A 15,747-nucleotide genomic window follows, 5' to 3' on the forward strand; every position below is an offset into this window, starting at 1 on the left:
AATTTTCTCCTGGCAGCTACACTGACAATCATTACCAGGCCAGTGGCACAGAAGCACGTGTGTCACACAGCACTGGGATGACTTAAACAACTTCATCTGCCTGCATCAGATTAAAGTACAAGTGTATCGCAGTGCTTGTTTCCTAAGCATTTTACAGTTCAATGATTTTTTTTGTCTATAAAATGTGAGTAACCTCTTTAATAGTTTTAATATGTTGTAAGCATGTAGGCCATTTTAGCATTAAAAGTTATTGAACACATCTTTTTCTCATTTTCAGTGTTCATTACGAAAAATGTTTTGCTTTTGCACACCAGAGGAACCTTCTATCTTTTGGGATCCTTTGGTGGATCCCTTATCTAGTAATATTATTACACCTAGGTTATCAAAGGCTCAGCTATTGTTGCATTTGTAGCAGCTATTGTTAAGTAGCTGTAAATTAAGGTTTGTTTATGAGCAGCATGACCTGGTGTTAGTGTTGTATCTAACTGTATAGAACAGACTTGGGTCAACACTAATACCTATCAGAAGCCCAAAGTATGGCATTTTGTATTGAAATAAATGTAATATTCAACACACGCTTTTGATTTGTTGATCTTTACAAAATATTTATCCAGATGTCAAAAACCATTGCCCTGGATCATGTCTCTTTTGACCAATCTGGGCTTCTAGGTAAATATTACAAAATCCTCCTGTCTCACAGGATTGTGTTAATGTGATGTCTTATAGATCATTCTCTTCAAAAGGCTTTCTTGACACAAGACAAGGTGGATCTTTGTTTGGATTTTTTCCTGAACTTCTCCAATCAGTCTCAGACTTCTGCAGGAAAATTTCTCAAGATCCGAGGGTTAAAAGCTGCTATAATTCCTATGATATCTCTCTAGTCAGATCACACACAGGAAAGATACACTGGTTTCTAAAAATGATATAGACCCATCATTTGTATTCTCTAGAGGATCAAATTCCAGTTTGGGGCTTTATAGAAAGGGAACTGCATTGGTGGAGACAAATTCAACTGAACCCCAGGTCTCCCCATCACAGACACAAGTTACACAACAGATTTTGCTTGTGGAGCAGTTCCCAGATGCATAGAAGTGCAAGGCTTGTGGAATCCTTCAGACAGACCAAATGGTTTGCTGTGATCCATATGTTGGAATCTTTTCATCACCTTTGGTCCCCAGAACCTCTTCGTGTGATTACAGACAATACCACAGTCCAGTTATATGGCCTATCAGCAAGCAGGAAAAGTACCTTCCCAGATGGCTGCACACTGACAGACAGCTTAATTTAAGCTCTCCCAGTGTGAAAACAGAAACTCATAAAAGAGATCCAGTGAATTTGTTATTTTGGATACATTTCAGTTACTGGCTAGAAAGTGCACTGCCTAGATGCCAGCAATTTTGGAGAACTTGAATGAAAATCGGCCACAAAAAAGCGAGGAGAAAACACTGGCTAGGAAGAATCTTGCTGCTGTACAACAAAAAGCAATTAAAGCTCCTGCTTTATTACAAGACGCGACTTCCAGTAATCTAGAGGAAAAATTAAAATGTGCTCGGAGCTGATTAAAATAAACAACACACTGAATGAGTACATCTCTTTCATTGTGTAGTTATTTGAGGTGTATATCATCTCAAATAAAAGGCTGTAAAAAATGGAAGAAACTTAAAAAAGGTATTCAGATGAGCTCGATAAAACTGTAAAAATCGGGGGTTGGAATGAAAAAAATCTGGTTGAGTATGAAACTGCTCAAGAAGAGAGGTTTCAAAAAATGGCAGAATTAGAGCATGTGGGGAAAACCTGAGATTTTCTGCTGTACCAGGGAAACTGGAAGGAGCCGACTGTATTAATTTTATGAAAGCACAGATAAGCAGCTGGACTGGAATTTCTCATCAGAAGTTGTTAACTGGAAGGGCACATTGTGTGCATCCTCCAACCTGGCCATGAGAAAGCAGACAAAACCTTTAATTGTTAAAATGCAATCCTACCAGCAGAAAGAGTTGATTCTAACAAAACTGGCAGAAGGACAATGTACTAAAAGTGGGAGATAGTGCTTGTGGAAAATGAGAGGAGTAAATTTATTCCAACAGGGTGAGGTTCAAGCTGCTGTATCTAGCTACCTTCAGAATATTTTTTTCCTGAAGAGTCAAAGACATTTTTGATGCAGAACATGCCAAGGAAGAAGTACAAAATTTTGTCCAACAAAACGTGAGCTATCAAGCAGGAAGGACCCTGTTTCTTACCCTTCTGATTATAAAGATCATACGGAGATTGACAGCAAAACATTTTCCAGTGTTCCAAAGAAAAATGCTTGAGAGACTGAGAAAAGCACATGAGTTGAATAGAAGAACCAGGAGCACGTTGGAATGAACCAGAAACTGGAGTTGGAGATGGACATCAACATTAAGAAAACCAGCAGCTCAGAAATTAATGAATAAAACATGGGGACTACAAAGCGCCAACCAGATTTAGGAGATATGATTGAATAAGAAAACCTGAAATATTGGACTTTCTTGGCTTTAACTTTGTATTCCTTACTTGATGCCTTTAATGTTTGGAAGAACATTAAGGAGAGGGGAAGAGAAAGGAAAGATGTAATGGTAAGTAAAACAGTTTTTGTTCTTAACAGTATGTTTATAAAAATGGAATATACTGCATGTTCTACAGTAAAACATTTCCAGTTACTTTTGTGTGATATAGGAACGCTAAAATAGAGCTGCCCTCTTTTTTCCTTCTTTCTTTCTTGTTTAGTGTTAAGAAATGTAAACACTGCAATGCAAAAAGAGAATAAAACCTGGGCAAACACATGTTTAAGATAATAATAGACTGTAATATAGGGTTATTGAGGTGAGGGACTGGTTGTAAAAATACATAGATCATGATATAAGCAAAACTGATTTCTTGCTTTTTCATAGGGGATAACTGGATTAAGGCCTTTGGCATGATCTAACAAGTTTTAAGTAGAAACTAGTAAATATAAAATACTGAGTGTAATGAAAAGGTTTTCTTTAGCAAACAGATGTTCACAGTGCAACATAAGAAGCTAGTAGCTGAAGGCAACTGTGCATCTGGTTCTTGTGTTTCTGTGGAGACAGACTGAGTAGAAAAGGGTCATAAAACCAGACTACTTTTTCTTTTAATGGCTAGGAGATCATATTTTCTGAAAGCATTCATTTGTTTTCTACATATGGGAGAGGAATAAAGATGAGACAAAAACAGACAGCAGTTAGTGTTAGAAGTGCAGGCTGTACCATGCATCTTAACATGGATAACCTTAGTTATAAGTTAACTAAAGCCTGTGAGTGTGGCTGTCAGAGTAGGATACTTGTTCCTGTTAAGAGGGTTAAACTTTATTATGTGAACATGTATATAATTTTGTGTGTTTGTACTAAGTTAATAAGTTCTGAGGGGTTCTTTTTTGTTGGAGGGTTTTCATTAAAATAAGTGTTCTAAGATGTAAAATAGATTGAAATGGATATAACACAAAACAACTGTATAAAAGAGCAACTTGCCAAACATTAGTGTATGCATTTAACACAAAAGCTGAAAACTCTAGGCATTAGGAAAAAATGTTATACATAATGGGTGGAAATAACTTCTTATCATAATGGCAGCACTTTCCATATTATCCTTGAATGTGAATGGTCTCTCAGGCATATACAACAAAGAATGTGCAGTGAACTATATTAAGAAATTAGGAGTGCAAATAGCTGTGCTATGGTAGACACATTTGGAAAGAACTAAGTATGTGAATGTGATAAAGAAAGGATTTTAGGATGGTTATTCAGTGGAATATCTGGGACAAATGAAAAGGGGAGTACTTGTGTTAATTGGAGGAGTTCCAATAATTGTAGAAGAGAGGAAAAAAGATAATGGAGGATTTGTAGTAGTAAGTGGCAGCTGGCAAGGAGGGGATTACTCTAGCATGTGTTTATATTCCACCTGAAACTGCTACAATGGAACTTAAAATTCTGGGAGAAGTAATCTTTCAGCAGGGAATATTACTTATAGTTGGGGACTAGAATTTGATTTGCTGCAGACAGAATGTATCTAGGGAGGTCTAAAAGGGAAAATATAACAAAAGGGGGTAGACTTTTGAAGAAATTTGTGAAAATATTTGGTATGGAAATGTGAATTCGGTATTAGGAGCTCAGAGAGACTTTTTATGCCCCAAGGTACAAAATCTGGACTAGGCTGGACAGAACTATTTCACAGGAGCACATGCATTTAATTGAAGGTTTTGATACACATCCAGTAACTATTAGATCACACGTCAATAATTAAAATAAAATGTAAAATAATCAGAAATGAGACATTGGCACTTCTCCACGTGTTTTAAACAGAGAGTAATTTAAGGAATAGGTCGCGGAAGGAAATTTGTGAGTTATTAGGGAAGATAGACATGTTTTTAGAAAATATAGTTAGAGAGTGGGATAAATGAAAGTGGAGTTTAAAAATAGGGTATAAATAAAAGAAAAAAGAGATATGGTTAAGAATAATAGGAATTATTTAGATGGACTGAGAAATAAAACCTTTTAGAATAGGGTGATTCTTGTAGAACAAGATGAGGCACAACTGCTGCTCTGAAAGGGTGTGCTAAAGAGAAAATAAGGGACTAACTGGATAATATGCATGAGTTTAGAATGACTGCCGTTAAGCAACTGTTTTTTGATAACTCCAGAGCACAAAAGCTTTTAGCACAACACTGCAGGCTACAGAAAGTAGAAAGGGTTGTTGCCAAGCTTAGGGAGCCTACAAAGAAGGTAACCAGAAATCATGTAGTGGTATTCAAGTATTTTGGAAGTTTTATGAAAGTCTATGTAAAGCAGAAACATTCGTAAATCAAGAAAAAGTAAAACTGGAAATGTTTATTGAAGAGTTAAATGCACAGAGTTTAAAGGCAGATGTGGCTTAATTATTAGCAATTAGGATAGGAGAAGATTAGATAAAAATAATGATATATAACCAGTCTACATGAGAGTCTCAGGAATAGATGATATTCCTATGGAAGTTTAGAAACTAGGAGGGAAGAAAGTGATAAAGATCTGGAAAGTTTTGTTTAACAGTATTTTAAAAGGAGGAAAAGCACCAACATCCTGGAAGAAAGCTGCGGCAGTGGTAATACCCAAAAATGGTAAAGACCCATCAGATCCAGTGTCATGCACACCCATTTTGATTCTAAATCATGACTGTAAAGTGTTTGCATAATGGGTAAAAGAATGGCAGAGGTCATGCCAAAATTAATAGATATGTATCAGTATGGTTTTGTAAAGGGCGATAAACATTTGACAACATTAATAGAACGATGATCCAGTTGGAAGCAGAATACAAGAAAATGCTAGTGTTGGTGGGTCTTGACATTCATCAGAGTAAACTGAGATTTTGTGAGTAGGACAAGGGAAGCATTTGCATTTCCTGACCTTAATAATAAGGTTAATTAGGTGGATATATGAGGAACCAGAGGTTAAAACTAAAGTTGTGGGGGATCCTGTCTGATAACTTATGTTTGAACAGAGGAACCAAGCAGGGATGTCCTATTTCCCTTTGTTATTTGGGTTATATTCAGAACCATTGGCAAAGAAAGTAAAAGTCTCAGAAATTCAAGGATCTCATGTTGTCCTTTTCATTCTTCCTCAGTGAATGGGTTACAGATCTGATCTTGGATCCGACTCTGCCACATAATTCAGACTTTTGATCCAACTTTTGAGCTTCTCCCTCTACCCATAATGCTTGTGTCCATCCCCAGTACCCCAGGTCTCATTTGACGCAATCACACACAGACATGGGATCCTTCTCTCTCAGCATTCATTATTATTGGTACTTCTGAAAGTAAGAAAAGTTTAATTTCCTGTATATAAATTCCTTTCTTTTCTTTGTTAAACCTCCCTATTAGTTCGTACTTTCTGTGTCAGGCTTTCTACTATTTTAACTAGTAATTGTTTTCCAGTTACCATTGCTGGTATTTTGTCTTTCTCTCTTTCCTCTATCACTCTTACCCTATTCAGTAGGGTAGTTTATTTTACCAATGATGATATTGTACCCTTCTAAAAAAATAAATACATAAAACCTGTTCTTACTTTTCTACACTTCTCCATTCCTACAGTTTTTTGTACTGTTATGACCCAATAAGCTGACGGGTTTTAAAAATGCACTTATTGTGGCCATAAAATCTCTAACTCGGATACCAACAAGGAGTCCGTTTACTGCTTGGGACCAGCTCACTTAAATACAAGCTGCTCAATCTGTGCAGCCTTTAATTCTCAAGCCATAGCTGACAGGAGAAACAATCTGGTTCTCAAGGGTTTGCTTCCTCCCTCATTTTCCACATGTTCAGGGGCTTAAATCCCCAGTAAGCCTTCACCTTCAAAATCTCCATTGTAGCATAGGAAGCAGTCACATCTGAAGTCTCCCAAGACTCCGTTAGAGCAAACCTTGAAAGTTGCCAATTTGTCAGCTCCAAAAAGACATAGCATTAGATCCCACTGTGATTTCCGCTAGTCCAACCACTCAAGTTACAGATCCTAAGTCTTCATATCTGAAGTCTAGCACTTTCTACACTCCAAGGACTCATTCCCTGAGTTTCTCATTGATCCGAGCTCCCGTAGGCTCCATTCCCCATTTATGCAGACTCCAAAAAAGCAGTCCAGACCTCATCAACCACTTCATCCATCAGGTCCTCCAGGAGTGTATCTGAAATGGATGTGAATGGGATAATGCGAAAGTTTCTCAGATCTCATCTACATCCTCTATTTAATCCATGTGTTTTCCTGCCAAAAATTCTACATTCTTGTCTCCTTCTCCAGTCCATCCTTCGATTATAGAGCACCAGGATCTGACAACCCTGAGAGTCCCGGAGTCAGATCTGAAGAGAATTCCTTGTTCGACTCTGACAGCATCTCTGACCAGTTCTGTTCCTACTATGCCTTTGGATCGGAATGAGACCCAGAGCCGAGACATCAAATCCGTGGGGCAGGGAACTACTCTGATGATATCAGATCCATCCCTGCCCCTTGGATCCTCAGTCAGGTCAGTTTCTCTTCTCCAGGCATGGAATAGGTCAGAGCTGTGATCTACCCATTTTGGAACACTCAGCTCTAGTGCTGGTGGCCATGCCTTCTCCAGGTCTGTCTCTTTTCAAGTTTGTGGAAAGGGCCTTTTCTCATTCTAGAGATCCATTCTCTCGCCCCTTCGATCCTCCCCCTATTCCCTCTTCAGTTTCAAGCTCTGAGTTCATCAGACTTATTCCACCTAGCTTCCAGTTGGTTCCTATGGAGGAACTCCCATTCTCTTCTAATACCTCCGCCGAACATCCTCCTTTGGAGGTCCATCAGAAGAGGAAGTGCCAGAGGAAGCACATAGATTCCCTATTGTAATCTCTCACTGGAGGTACTGATCTGGAGGAAGGAGAAGTTCCCCAAGAGCACCACCTAATGATGTCTCCTTTGGAGGCATATTAGAGTTCCTTAAACATAAAGGTGGTTGGTCTTCTGAAAATCATCCTCCAGAGGAGTCCATGTTTCTGGAGGCTTTTGGTTCTGGTCCATCTACATTTTGGCTGACTCCCTCTCTATGGCAGATGAGCTAATCGATTTGGTCTTTTTCTGGGCATGGAAAGAGCCAGATTCCATTGAGCCAGTCCTGTATCATCCGGGCAAGTTCTTAGATCCACCAATGAATAAACCCTACTGGAGCCAAGGAGTCCCTGTGGATGCAATGGTAGTGGCAGCATCCACTAAAAAGGAGCTAGCAGAACAGAGCTTCTCTGTCCACTCACCAAACAGAGTCTAGGGCGCTGGACAGGTTTGGAAATCATGTTTTTGTTTGGAACTTCGCTCTGAGATCCTTGAACTGTCTAGTGCACTTTACAAGGCTACAGAGAGATTTGACTGAAGAACTGTCCAACTCTGTGATTCCATGTCTGCAGAGGATTTCAAAAAATCATCTACTCAGCTGGCCACTCTTTTGTCAGTTTCCAGTGTGTCCTTGAGGTTGATCTTTCACACATCAGAACGTGCCTCATGGGCAACTGGTTCAGGCATTACTGTAAGGAAACGTGCCTGGATACAGCTATGCAACTTTGCAAAGCCTTTCAGATAATGTTTCATCATTGCTCCCATTGATGGAACATCTTTGTTAGGTCTCTCTGTGAAAGAAATGCTTACTTGCAGTGAACAAGAAGGAAAGACTGTCTGCAGTGGTATTCATGTTTTCTACCGCTCAATGAACTTTCTCTAGAAATCAGAGAGGGGTTAAGAAAATGTGGTTCCACAAATCTCAGGGACTTTTCTAGGATTCAGTCTGAGACAACTCCTCCAGAGGCAGAGGAGGCAGTTCTAAAGGAAGATGTTCGCCGCTAGGCAGAGGAGGCCCACAAAATCAGGGTTTCCAAGATTTGTTCCAGATAGACCCTTTCAGTGCTCCTAAAGTGCTGCCTGACTGCCCACCTCTGGAGGTAGTTGGGGGACGCTTGTCTTTGTATGCAGATGCCTGGGCTGCTATAACGAAAAATACCTGGCTGTTAAAAATAAAATCCAGAGGTTACTTCATTCCATTTTCCCAGCCCCAATCTCCAAGAGAGAAAAAAGCTTGTTAAAAATAAAATCCAGAGGTTACTTCATGCCATTTTTTCAGCCCCCAATCTCCAAGAGAAAGAAGCTTCCCAACATTCCATCCAGTCAGAGGCAGGCTGCAGTACAAGAAATTCAAAAGCTGCTAGACAAGAGTCATCCCATTTCTTTTTAGTGCCTAAAAAGATAGCTGACCTGAGACCACGTTTGGACCTAAGAAAACTAAATCACTTTGTGAAAAAGTCAAAAGATCTGAATGATCACGGTTCAGTCCATTCTGCAGTTTCTATGCAAAGATGATTGGATATGCTCTATAGATCTCAGAATGGGTACTTTCACATCAAAATAGACAGGCAGTCTTGGAAACACTTGCGCTTTCAGCTAGGAGCCAGTCACAGCCAATTCAGAGCCCTGCCCTTTGGACTTACCACAGCCCCCAGGGTGTTCACCAAATGTATGGCAGTGGTGGCAGCTCAGATAACCTCTCTGCCTCCACAGTACATCTCCTACAACATTCCTGGACCTATTTGCTCCAGATTTGTCACTCATTAGGTATCACATTCAAGTATGCCAAATCAAACCTGACACCAGTACAGAGCCTGGAGTTTATTAGTGCACATCTGATCAAAACAATGCAAATTGCCTCTTTGCCTACTCATAGCATAGATATACTCAGATCTCAGGTTCATCAAATTCTATCTCATCCCACTCCTCCAGCCAGACTAATTCTCCAGGCTTTGGAGTCTGTGACAACAGCAATAGTTCTACTTCCTTTAGCACACTACTTTATGCCTGTCCTTCATTGGACTCCAGTTGTTCAGTGGTCTGTTCCTTAACAACCCCTGTCTTTTCCACTCAGTCTTACAGAAATTTGCAGACACCATGTTCACTGGCAGATCCACTCAGACAACATTTTCCTAGGCCAGTCCAATGTTTTTCCTCCCCTGTTGGCCACAGCGACCACGTACGTCTCCCAGTTGGGGGTGGGGGCATTACTTGGGAAGGATAATCCAAGGCATGTAGTCCCCCAAGAGACCAGTTCACATATCAACATCATAGGGATGAGAGCAGTCCTTTAAACATTGCAGGCATTTCAAGATACTCTTCATCTAGGGACTATTGTGATACAAACCAACAGCATATCTGTAGTCTGGTGCATCAGTAAGCAAGGGGGAACGTGGTCTTAACCTGTCTGCTGGGAGGCTATGAGTGTGTGACAGTGGGTGATCTCCTCCTATCACTTTCTAGTAGAAGCGCACATTCTGGGGAAATTCAGTGTACTAGTGGCATACTGGACAGCAGGCCCATTATGATGCCTCATGAGTGGTCTCAATCAGTCAGTGGTGGAGAAAGGTTTCCTTCATTACGGCCACCCTTGCTGCGACCTCTTTGCACCTCCCCCACAAGTGCACCAGGTGTTTTGCCCTGATCCCTCTTCAGGGGAAGTCAAAGAGAGATGCTCTAGTCCATGTTTGGCCACTGGATCTCCTTTACACTTCTCCCCTACTTTTTTATCCAAAATTTTCTACAGAAAGGAATTTGGTTGATGAGCTTGGTCATCTCATTGCTCCTTTCTGGCTTTGCCAGGTGTGGTTCCCCTTCCTTTGGTCTCATCTTCGTTATCCTCCTTGGATACTGGACCCAACTCCAGATCTTTTCTCACACCACATGGTTTCTCCAGTTCCAACAATAAACACCACATGGTTTTTCCAGTTCCAACAATAGCCAGACAGTCCAGGCATTCTTCCCAGTATGTACCATTTTATTATCCTCACAAAAAGTCTCCACCAAAAAGATCTAAAAGAGCAAATGGAAAAGATTTTTCCTTCGGGCCTTAAACAATGTTGAACCTTTTACTGCCAGTGTCTCTGCTGTTCATGATTTTCTGGCTGCTCTTGTCAAAGAAGGAGCTAGTTTTTCTATGATTAAGCTACAGTTGGCAGCCATATGAAATTTTCGTACAGAGGATGAACGTCATTATTTGGCTGCTTATAGGTTATGTCAAGCTTCCTCCTTAGACCCCACAGTAAAGGATCCTTCACCTCCCTGGGACTTGACAGTGGTACTACAGGGTCTGTCTCAAAAACCCTTAGAACCTTCATCAAAAAATTATTTAAAATATCTGTCTTGGAAACCTTTTTAGTGGCCATCACTTCTGCCAAAAGGATTTCTGAACTCCAGGCTCTTACATTAACTGAAGTTATATTGACTAAATGGATAAATAATTGTATTTCTTGGCTCTGTTGCCAACAAAGCGTTTCTCCATCAAGACCGCCTAAAGTCCACTCATTTATATCATGGCCACTTCATCTGTGTTTTGGTCATGAACTTCTAATGATATTTGCACAGCAGTCATATAGTCCAATTCTCATACCTTTGTTACTCATTACAAATTGGACCTTATCTCCAGAAGCAGAGTTGCCTTTGATTCAGTGGTTCTCCGGAATATCCTTCCATGAAGGCCACCCAAAATTCATGTAGCCGGGGACTCTGTCCCATTTGTTGAGGAAGAATGAAAAAGACATTAGATGTAAAAGTTATGTGCTCACCATAACTAGGCATATGTGTTGTCCATTTTCATTCTTTCCCCTCCATCCCCCTTTCTATAATCTTCTGGAGTGACTTGGTTTCTTGTTGGAACCTATAGTTCTGAGTTTGAGCCCTATTCTATTATCTCTCCTTTTCTTTAACTACATAATGTGGACTTTATGACAACAAACTTGATTTGTGGTGCTGGGGATGGACTAGGGCATTATGTGTAGAGGGTGCTTGAGAGTTGAATCCAAAGTCTGAAGTATGTGGCCGAGTCAGATCTGAGGATCGGATCCATAACCCATTTGTTAAGGAAGAATAAAAATGGATAACAGATGTCTAGTTATGGTGAGTACATAACTTTTAAATATAATTTGTATAGTAACCAAGAAAAAGTTGCTTTGTTTTACAGATGATATTTTTTGTACCTGACAAAACCAAAAATGGATATTTCAATGTAATAGAACATTCTGAAACAGTTTCAACTTTTCTGGGTACAAAATTAATGAAGGTAAAACAAAGGCAATAACTTTAGACTACATATCACACAGGTACTGATTCAGCAATGTCCATATTTGTGGTGACATAATAAAATGAAGTACTTGGGAGTATGGGTTAAAAAGGACTCTGTTATGGCAGCTAAGGATGTGTGGGAAGAGACTAAACAAAAGATAATACAAAATCTGAGGAACTGGAAGCTCTATTTTATGGGTATGGATAGCAAGATACAAGCAGTGAAAATGTTTTTAGTCAAAGCACCTGTTAAATATTTCAACAGCAGTGATACAAAATCCCTGCTGGATCCCTGGAAACTAGAAAATCTCTTTCTAATAGCAGGCTTCCTTTCCTCCTTTAGTACCTGCTGCACATCCTCATGAAATAAGTGCCTAAAAGTTTTTAAAATTTAATCATCCAGGCAGGCAGTTGAAGTTGATTGATGGGATGCGTCAGACTCCCCATGTCTTGTGTGAGTAGATCTAGTCTATGAGGAAGCTTGCAGTGATTGCCTTTAGCCAATTCCATAATAAGGTAGGAGCAGTGGCCAAAAGGGGTTGTCACAGTTATTTATGAGATATCCTTCTGAATAGTCAGCATTACCCTGGATATCAGTGGAAATGAATAAAGGAGCATTCTTTCCAAGGAAATGATCCGTCTTCCAGGCAACCTTTTTCCTCCTTGTTTTTTTTTTTTTTAACAAGAAACATCTTTATTGACTTTATCATTTACGACATAAGCATTCATACATTTATACAAATGAAAACAAATCATATTGACATATTTTTAGTTGCAAACATTATACATCACACGTAATCTTGTATAGTTATTGACATTCGACCATTACATAGCTCATTCAGTTCTTACCGTCCTTTAAACCTTATTCCTCCTCCAGAACATTATTCTGTATGTTTTTCCCACGATTCCTGTTTTTTTTTCTATGTAATTTGTTTCTACCCTTTTCTAAAGAAGCCAATTTCAGTTCTTTTATCTCATTACTATATTCACTACTTCTAGTACGGTTGGTTTAGACTGTGATTTCCTTTTCTAGCAATTGCCTTTTTTGGCAGCCACCAGAATTAAACTCATCAGGGCCTTACTATGTCTAGGCAGTTCTGATTCTATGTCATACCTCAAAAAAATAATTTCCTTATCTACACCAGTTTGCTCACCTAATATTTATGACAGTAGTCTGTAAGGAATGTTTAAAGTCTGTGAACTTGTAAAATCCCAAAAATGTGTTCCCTGTTAACTTTCTTCCCTATCACACTTCCAACATTTGTAATCTACCCAAGGAAAATTCCTTGGAGTGTATGTGGGGTATAAAATACCTATGCAAATACTTCCAAGCAAAAATCCTAAGTTATCTAGACTTTGTTGCATTGTCCTGTTGCTTCTGTGTGAATTGCTTATCCAGTCTGTCTTCCCAGTCCTTTCTAACTTCATCTGATTGAGTCCTATAGTTATAATTCAGTATTATATATGCCCTACTAAATATCCCTTTTAACAGCAGCTTCCATTATAGATTCTACTAAAAAGTTTACAAGTGCTGGTCTTTCACTTAGTATCCCCCTATTCCTTTCACTTTGACAATACTCTAATATCAGCCCTTGACAGGGAAGGCAATCTCTGAGTGCAGTCCAAATGCATTCTTAGCCTCCTCCCATTCTGTTACCTTGCTTCCAATACCTTGGTTCCTTTCCCAATTTTCTCCAGTAAATTCAAACCCCCTCTTGCCTATTCTCTGTAACCATAATTTCAGTCATCTCTATCAGCAGACTCTCCTTTCTCCATTCCCTTGTTGGCTTATTTCTTAAAATACTTTCTGCTGCTTTACAAATATAATATTCGCTATGGTTAGAGTTATTCTCCATAAGGATCTACATATAAATTCCAGTGTCCCCTTGTTTCTTGAGCTTCCCCCATTTCATCATTATCCCGTTCTACTCTGAATTACAGCTTTCTGCTTGTGCTATGTATAGGAGCCTTAACTGTGTAACTGTGCAATATCCCTTCAGGTAAGGTAATCCCAAACCACCTTGTTTTATTGGAAGGATCACCTTATTGCACTTGACTCTTGCCCTCTTCCCCTCCCAGATAAAATTCATCTTTCTATTCATTACTGTCCACAACTCCTCCTCTAACAATATGTGTGACCTGTGTATAAAACTAAAGGGACTAAACATATTTTTACTGTTTGTATCTTGCTGTCTATATCCATAGGCAAGAGCTTCCAGGTTCTCATTTTTTGGTACTATGTATTGTTTAATCTCTTCCCATATATCCTTAGTTGCCATAACAGAATCCTTTTTAACCTATATGCCTAAATACTTCATTTTATCATGTCCCCATAAATATGGGTATTGTTGAACCAATTCTTATGGATACCTAGTTTACAGCTATAGCTTTTGTTTTATCTTCATTAATTTGATATCCCGAAAAAAAGCGTGGAACTGTCTCAGAATCTTCATAACACTGATGTGTCCCATTTCTGGTTCCATCAAGTATAAAATAATATGTGCAAATAAAGCCAACTTTTCTTGAATACCATGCCAATAAAATCTTTGAATTTCTCAGTCCCTTATTTTCTTTGCTAGTGGCTCTAAATATAATGCAAATAACAAAGGGAAAGAGAACAACCCAACTTAGTTCCTCTTTTCAGATACAACTTGTGAGAAAGGAATCCTTACACTTTGATTTTTGCCTCTAATCCCTCATATATTTCCCTAATTAACCTTACTAAATCAGGAAATGTAAATGCTTCCATTGCCTTACTCATAAAATCTCAGCATACTCTGTTGAAAGCTTTGTCTGCATCAAGACCTACCAACAACAGTCATATTTTCTTAACGTTCTGCATCTGTCTGGGTCATCATCATTCTATTAATGTTATCAAATGTTTGCCTCCTCTCCACAAAACTGCATTAACCCATATCTATCAATTTGCCCAACATCTTTGTCACTCTTAGTCATTATAGACATAACACTTTATAATAATGGTTTAAAATTGAAGTAGGCGTATATAAAGTGAATCTGATGAGTCTTTACTGTCTTTAGGTATTGCAGCCATCACAGCTTTTTTTTCCAGGATGGTGGGTGTTTCCCTTCCTTTTAAAATGCTGTTAAACAAAACTTTCCAGATCTGTATCACTTCCTTCCCTCTTGGCATCCAAACCTCCAACAGAAATACTATTTATTACTGCCTGTTGGTTATATATCACCATTTTTGCCTAATCATCTCTTGTCTTAACTGTTAATTGTTGAGCCTTATGTCTTAACTGTTAATTGTTGAGCCTTATGTCTTAACTGTTAATTGTTGAGCCTTATCTGCCTCTAACCTTAGCATATTTAAGTGTTCCAGAAAAATGTTCATTTCTGCTTTTTCTTGACTTCTCCACTTATTTGCTTTATACAAATTTTCATAAGGTTCCAAAATAACTCTTAATACCTCTACAGGATCTCTGGTTATTTCCTGTTGTTATAGATTCGTTAAGGGTGGCAACAACTCTTTATACTTTCTGTTGCTTAAGTTGTTATGCCAAAAGTTTTCTTTCTAAACTCATGCATATTATCCAGGTAATCCTTTATTTTCTCTGTAGTACTGTGCGATTGCACATCATGTTAAGTTGTCAATCTCGCCTTCATTCTTGCTTGATCCAACTCGAGTCACTTTTACCAGCTCGAGGCAGCCCCATATCCCATGATGCAAGGCACCCAGATCTCGCTTTGCCGCGCTGATGAGGTCCTCCTTTACCAGCTCCTGGTAAGTGATTTATACACTACTGTTTTTGCCCCTTTTCATTTAAACTTTATTTTAATAGTTTTAGACTAGTTTTAGTCCTTCTGACTAGAATTCTCTCCTTAAAAATTTTTAGTCAGGCCTTCTCCCATCCCATCCCCCTTGTTAGGTGTGTGTGTGTATGTGAGAGATTAGTGTTTCTTTAATTTTGGGATAATATTTCTTGGACAGGTGTTGTGTGTGTGTTTGTTTTTACACCATGTCTAAGGAAAGTGTGACTCGTGCTGTCAGAAGATGTCTCTGACAGACGGTCACACTTTGCTTATACTGCCTGGGACCTCCACCTGCAGGAATCCTGTGCATTAGTCATTCTTTTAGCCAGAGAGTCCTGCAGGAAAGGAGAAACAAGCTTATTTTGAG

At 39.1% G+C, this 15,747-nt stretch overlaps 1 protein-coding gene across 1 annotated transcript in view; it reads left to right on the top strand.

The window, feature by feature from the left end:
* The window catches only part of ANKS6 (ankyrin repeat and sterile alpha motif domain containing 6), a 1,232,679-nt gene that overhangs the window by 968,275 nt on the left and 248,657 nt on the right, over positions 1 to 15,747 (top strand). The window lies entirely within an intron of this gene.

The sequence above is a fragment of the Protopterus annectens genome, chromosome 3.part0, assembly GCF_019279795.1.
Source record: "Protopterus annectens isolate FY-2018-M chromosome 3.part0, PAN1.0, whole genome shotgun sequence".
Lineage (NCBI taxonomy): Eukaryota > Metazoa > Chordata > Ceratodontiformes > Protopteridae > Protopterus > Protopterus annectens.